Below are 7,382 nucleotides of genomic sequence, written 5' to 3'. Positions count from 1 at the left end.
TTGAATAAATGTTTAAAAACTGAAATTCCCGTGATAGTCTGTAATCAGTAAATGTTCATTACGGAAACACAGCAAATATGCTTGAAATGTCCCAAGTGGTATTCTGGCTACAAGATTAAAAAGGCACCCATGACAGCAAGCTAACTTACAAAGCAGCCTTCTCTGGTCATAGTCCAGGAAAGCTCTGCCAAACCCAGGAGGTCAGCAACGCCCACTCCTCTCCCAGCCAGAGCCAGAATCAAAAGATGCTCCTTTCGCCCACTCAGGCGATTTATAAATGAGCCCCTGAACTGGTTGATTGATGTCTCTCTATAAATAATTAATCCTTGACCTTGCTTTAAGAAAGCGTTGACTTTTTAATTTGGGGTCTTTAAAAAAAATCAATACCTGGGGAACATAATTCACTGTCGTGGAGTCTGAATCCAGGTACACAAATCAATAAACTGTGCCATCCGTGTGTCCCAGGGTGAACGGGCCAGGCGATGGGATGGGGCCAGACTTTGAGGTTTTCTGTGTTCAAATGCTATTGAGTTATTGATCATTCCAGGAGGCTCCATGTCTTCAGGTCTGAATTTTATCCTTCCCGTGGGTCACTTCACAGAGACTAGTCTGATGAGGGCTCTGGAATGTGCTTCCACTCCCCACAAGGGCTCCCCAGACCCAGTCCCTGCCATATATAGTAGGCTGTATAGATGAAAAGAGGGTTTCCTCCAGGGACCAGTGTCACCCCTTCCTGTGGACTGTCTGCCTTGCCTTCGCAACAGGGATAGAGGGCGAGCAGGAGAGGCCATGACAGTTGAGAAATGTGAAAGAGGAGTCTGACACACTCTTGCTCCAGAGGCTGTGCCGTTGTAGGGCAGGACTCAGGAAAAGTCCTCCACTCCATGGGCACGGGTCAAGGTGAACTCAGACGTGAAAGGTTACCCAAAGAAAGGGGGCTTGGGAGTACAGCTTGTAAGCACACCAGGGATGGGGAAGGGGCGAGTTTGCCCCTCACCCCTCGGCGGCTGCCCCTCTCATCGTCCACTCCGGAGGGGCTGCGATCGCTTTATTCAACCACATCTCCCGCCTGCTCTACTGCTGGGGGCAAACCCGGGCCACGCAGATATAGAGAGCCCGGACGTCGATTCACGTAGCATATATATAACACAGTCTCGGAGCAGGAAGGAAGCCCAAGGACCCAGGCTCCACGGCGAAACCGGAGACGGCTGCGGGACAGGAAGCCCCACGATCGGCCCCTTACTTCTCCATTAGGTGAGGCAGCCGGGCAGCGAGTGCCCACAGCCCAGGGTGCTGCGTGGCTGCTGTGCGTGCTCGGGGTTGGGCTCGCGGGGCCTGGCGACCAGCTGTACTGCGAAAGTTAGGTGGGCGCGAGTCCCACGCAGGGGAAGGGATGGGTTCACCTCCGACCTAAGGGCCAGCATTGGCACTGACAAAACCCGCGAAGCCGACTTCGCGTGGCCCTGCCGGCCTCCGGCGACGACAGAGCTGGTGTGCAGAACTAGAAGCCAGCAGCTGGAGTTGCAGCCGCCGCCAGAGCTCGGCTGGGTCCCGTGGCAAAGCGGATTTTTTCATCGCCTACCAGAGCCGCCCCAGGCTCCGACTCCCCCACTCCTGGACACACGCACGCACACACCTTCACCAATCACTGAAGCACACACACTCGCCTTGGGTACAAAACAGGCCAGTGCCCTGGAGAGTCGCAGGGTGGGGACGCGCGCGATGGAGTGCGGAGACACCTTCCGCCGCCTGATAGGAAGCCGGAGGCAGCCTCTTAACTCCTCCTTCGCCTCTGCTCACCACAATCCGCCCCGGAATCCCAGTCCCGAGAGCGCGGGAAAGCCCTGCGTGCCATGGGCTCTCCAGCCTGGCTCTCTCGAAGTCCGACGCTGCCTCCCCGCGCCCAGCAGCAAGGGCCGGGAAGAGCAACAGGGAATCCGCAGGGACCCGGGGAGCCCGAGGGGCGACAAATTCCAGACGCGCGGCGGCAAGTGAAATCCAAGGAGCAAAAGTCTAATTAAAGTTCCCACTACTGGAGCCGGTCCCCAAAGTGCGACCTGACCGGAACCCTGCGCGCCCCATCTCAGCCCGCAGCTTCCGACTCCTATCCGCGTGAATCCGCGGGGCAGGGCGCAGTGCAGTTCCCGGCCCTCCTGGGACCTTTCAGGGAGCCCCTCCCGGCCCGGAGCCTGCACAGGGCGGGGACAGGGGTGGTGCGGGGACGCAGCGCACTTACCTGTCGCAGCAGGCTCTCTCGCGGCTGCGGTTGCTCCAGACCCGGTGCGGACCTCCACCGCAAATTCTCGGCTCTGGGGCGCCCCGGCGGCAGGGAGGACCTCCGCCCCAGCTTGGATTGGGCCCACTCGCAGCGGAACCCCGTGTGGTGGGTGAGGCAAGCGACGTGGGGCTGGCGGCCCGAGCGCGCAGGAGAGGGAGAGGGCGCGGTGGCGTGTTCCTCCTCGGTCCCCGGCCGGGGTCTGTTTTCCGCCTTCCGCTGCCACCTTCTCCTCTCTCCTCCCCACAGCGCCGCTGGAACCCGCTGGCGCGCGGGGAAGGCTCCCAGCTAAGTGCGAGCGAAGCCTCAGGCAAGGCTGGAAATAGCGGCGCGCCCGCCTGGTGCCCCGCCCCCGGCCTGGGCTCCGCCCCGCGGTAGTGGTGGCGACGGTGGTGGCCCGGCCCGGAGGGGATCACTCCGGCGATCTGCTGGCCCCTCCCCGGAGCTCTTGGGCGCCGCGCCCACGCGCGCTCTGCGGCTCCCGCGGCCCCACCAGCTGAGCGCAGGGAAGGAGTCGCCGCCGGGCGCGGCCCTGCGGCCGCGGGGGTGGAGGCTGTCGGGTCAAGACCCGCGTGCGTCTCCCCGGTTCCCCGAGAGCTGGACTCCCAGCTGTCACTTGGCTCCAGACCGCGGCCAGAGTGCTGCCACTGCCTCGGTGGGTCGCATGCTCTCGCCGATCCGGGAAAAGAACAAGGCGTCATCGGAGCGGGTCGTGACCACAGCTGGGCAAGGGTGCGCGCCCAGGACTCGAGGCTCCGGGGGCGCGGGGCTGTTGAAACACGGAGCATTGATCTCGAGGAAGATTCCGAGAAACACAGACTCGGTGGAATTCGGTCAAAGTCTTAGGCGGCCTCCCTCAACCCGGTGTCCACGTTAATGCCCAAATTCCTGAGCTCTGGATTCTGCTTGAAGTACTCTATGACCAGGCTCTCCCATAAGGGTTACCTCCTCGAAGTCCCTGTTTGGTCACAGGCCTGCGAGCTGGGGGGGAGGGGTGTGAACTAGGTTAACCTGGGTCAAGCGACCCCTCCCTATACACACCCCAACAACAGAGTGGGGAGGTACCGGATCCACAACCACACAGCACCAGGGCAGAGCAGGGAAGTAAAGGGGGCGTGGGACTCTAGAGGTAGCCCCCATCTGTAGGAGGCAAGCAGGTGCCAGGAGGCTGGACTGACTTCTCACAGGAACTACATAAAACTGTGTAAGTCAGTCACCTCTTAGTCTTGAAAGGACACTCAGTATTTTCAAAAACCAGCAGAGAAGCCGTTAGTAAAATAAAATGAAGCATGCTCACTCCTCCTCTCATTGTATCTGCCGCTTGGTTAGCCTGATATTTCCATCCAGTTAACCCAGAGTGTAGGATGAAGCTGGGGACTGGGGTGGACTCCTGGCCCTTGAAGGGACAGAGAAGGGAGGGCTCGGGCAGTCCTGGCAGAGAGCAGAGCCTCTTCTCCGGAAGGCTTGGGCGCTCCCAACACTAGACCTCTGGTAGGCCTAGATGGTACCCAGATTCTGCCCAGGGCAGCCCTGAGGCCTCCGTCATGCCCCAGGTAAGCCCAGAGCATTCGGAGACCGACCAGGAAAGGTTAGACGGCGAAGTGAAGCATACCAATGTTATCATGATCTTCCCTCATTCCTGCAGCGAGAAAGGGGGCATTGTCATGCCTGTTTCACACATGATGAAAGGGAGGTACAAGAATGTGCCACGAAGTTGCTGGAGTCCACACATCTGGAGGATGGCAGAACCAGGATTGGACTGCTGATTCCAAAGTGGCATAAGTTCGATGCTGGGGTTCCTTCTGCAAAACCCTGAGCTCAGAGATTATGAGCTCAAGTCCCAAGGCACTAGCCCTGCCACGCTCCACTGGCTGCATGGTACTCTGTGTGTGTGTGTGTGTGTGTGTGTGTGTGTGTCTGTGTGTGTGTGTGTGTGTTGTGAGGGCGGGGGCAATGTATATGGCTGAAATCGCTCCACTCCACCTCAGTCAGGTGTAGATTAGATGAATGAAATGTAAGGGACAAAGACCCAAGTGTCAGGAAGGGTAGGGCGGTGGGAGCCTCATCCAACCCACTTCTAAGAGTTGTCAGAGCAGAGAGTAGGAACAAACAAGGTGTTTTAGGGGGTGGGTGAAGTGAGCAGGAAGCTACTTGCCCGACTGGCCGAGTGCACTGACCCAATACCTGCCCCTGGATCCTCTCGTCCCCCTAACTCCAGCCCTCTCACCACCTGGGGCCCGGGCCACTGGTTGGCTGGGCAGCCGCTGAAGAGGCCTGGTGGTCCAGGGAAGCTTTGCAATACCATGCACACTCCCATGGGCAAATGCACACACGCACACACACACACACACACTCACACACTCATTGGGCAGTGGGGAGAGGATGAGAAGAGGAGGTCCCATTCCCTGAGGCCAACCCTACAGCCAAGAGACCCACAGATGCTTCTATGGGACAAGTCTACACAGGCTCTACTTCCACAGGATGAGTCTACACCGGCCTTAGCCTTAGCAGCAACGGGCTGGTCAGGCCATCTCAGTTGCCCTGTGCTTCTGCATGCAGAGATCCTCCTGGGAAGTGTGGTTTTTCCATTAGCTTCCCCAACTGTACTTATTAGCACTTATTTGCAGCTAATATTCAAGCAGATGCTAGGAATCAACAATGCTGCATTCCTTCGACATCCATCTGCTATGTTTCCCATTTTTCACTCAGACTGCTTCTTGTTTGGAAAGGCCCTTGGGGAAATCCCCAAAAGGGGCCAGAGGCCACTGGCAGCGCAGTGCACTGAGTCTCCTCTGCAGGATTTGCCCAGGGCTGTGTGCCCTGTTTGGAAAGTCAGGCTCGGCCTCTGCAGCGAGGGAGGCGGACAAATGCTGCAAATCCCCGTCCTGAAGACCGTGTGTCCCCTTGCAGGTTTTGATATGTGTGTCTCCACTGAAAGATTAGTGGGAAACACATCCCTGTGCATTCCAACCAAGGTGAAAAGATATTTTCCTGGGATAGCCCAATGAGTCCACAACCTAAGCACCAGAAGAGGTAACAGATGTTCAGAAGACACTCTGTTTGTGGCCAAAGGTGTGGGCCTGGGAAGGTGGGGCCTAACTGACCGGGTTTGGTGGTGCGCAGCAGGCACACACCTCCTCCCTCTCCTTGCTCTGGGCCCAGGACATTCCCTGGAGCAAAGATTCCCACCTACTGGTGGGCAGGGAGCTGAAGGCAGCGCAGTGTGGAAGCACCTTATGTTTGATGAAGAGCTGGTAAACCAGGTGCAGGACTGAAGCCTGAGTCCCAACCCTTCCATTCTATCGCTGTGAGAAGAACCAGAGCACTATTCTCAAGAGGGAGGAATGGGAGCCATGTGAAGTGGTAGGTCTGGGATCACCTGTCTCCCCGTATCCCACGAGAGAAAGAAGACAATAATGGGATGGGTCAGGGATCTGTTTTAGCTCTTCAAAGCGCCAGCTGGGAGGTCTTGAGCATGTCTCCTAGCTCTTCGCAGCCTGTTTCTGCATTTGTAAAATGAGGGCAAGAGACTCTGCCCTGCTCCTGGCAGCAGGGACCCTCAGATAAGGTGAAAAGTGTAAAAGCATTTTGGAAAGTGGACCCCCACCTCCTCTGAGTCACACTCAGATTAGCCACCTCAGGGCATGGGTGTCAAGCATCTGGCCCTGTACTGGCCTCTAAAATACTGTCCGCCCAAGATTTCCCGAGTCAGTTCAACACACCGTGACAAGCTGATCAGAGTACCATGCAGATAGGACACTCTTCCTCGGGAACAGAGCTGTCTTCCTCTGCTATGGCCCTGGTGTGGGATGGTGGCCAAGCCTTCCGCCCATGTGAACAGTGACAGGTGTGAAGCCTGGGCTCTTAGGCCCCCTCCAGGCCTGAGTGATTCCACAGTGTCCCAAGACTCCTCACCTGGAAAGGAAGCCCCAAAGTTACCCTTGGTCATCCGGAAACTTAATTGAATAAATGTCCCTTCTCTGTGCTTTTCCTACTCTCCCCATGACCCTTCTCCTTTTTTTGTCACCCCTTGGGTTTCCAAGGAACTGGAGAAAATGGGTTGCTTTGTTTTTTCTGTGTTGAGTCGCCTGAAATTTCCTGATGTCAGCATGCCCGGGAGGGAGTCCCCTACATTAGCAATGCTCCTGGGGTTCCAGGCACCCTACATTCCTTACACCTGTTATAATACCTGAAATTCCACCATCAACCCTCAGAGCACAAGAATAGTTCCTTTTTAAAGAGCAGGTCTTGGGCAGGCTAAGGTGATGCCAGTGTTTGTCCTTAGCACGGATGCGAGTTGGTGCCCACGGTCGGGTTTCTGGGTAACACCCATTAACCAAGGACTGTGGCTAACGAGCGAAAAAAGGAGGTACTTCTTGAAAAGACGGTGGGGGATTTCACAGGGCAGAGGGGGAACACAGCATCCAGGAGGACAGAGGGCTAGAGGACCCTGGGGGTCTCCAGGAGGGGCACCTTCTCCTTCAACCTAAGATGAGCAGGTCTGTAGATGGGCCTTTGTTGACCCCAGACTCCAAAAAGGAGCCAGGCCGAAGTCCAAGTCCAGCCCATCCATGTAAATTGGGCTCAGAGCCGGTCTGGTTTCTCTGTTCAGGTTTTGCCAAGCTCAAGTTCATTTTGGTGCTACTTAGTTAAAAGAAAAAGAAAAATCAACTTCAGGTGGCGTGCTGATGGTCACTTCTTGAGCCTGATCAGAGACCTGCCCTTGGGGGGGAGAGGACACTGTCTAAGGTAGGGGCCAATAGACCCCGAGCAGAAATGATAGAGATTTTCTTTCTCACTTTGGGCTACAGAGTTTCAAATTCTAAAATATTTCTATGTCACAATTCAGTAAATGCTGTTTAATTTGGACCAAACTAATGTAGCATTCCTGTCATGCATGGCCGATCTGAAGTTTACTCTTTCACTGTCAAGGACAGTGGGCAATAAGCTTGTGGGGGTCGTGTCTCCCTGGCCTCGGGGAATGAATAGGTTTTGACTCCTCTTGCCTCTGTGGTGTCTCTCTGCATCTCTCTGCGTCCAGAAACAAGTGAGCTCATTAGAAACAGTCTCTCTCGTCCATCAGGTTGGCGTGGCTGACCTTCCTTTT

Source organism: Rhinolophus ferrumequinum, chromosome 15 (assembly GCF_004115265.2).
Source record: "Rhinolophus ferrumequinum isolate MPI-CBG mRhiFer1 chromosome 15, mRhiFer1_v1.p, whole genome shotgun sequence".
Taxonomy (NCBI): Eukaryota; Metazoa; Chordata; class Mammalia; order Chiroptera; family Rhinolophidae; genus Rhinolophus; species Rhinolophus ferrumequinum.
Note: the sequence above shows the minus strand (reverse complement) of the source record.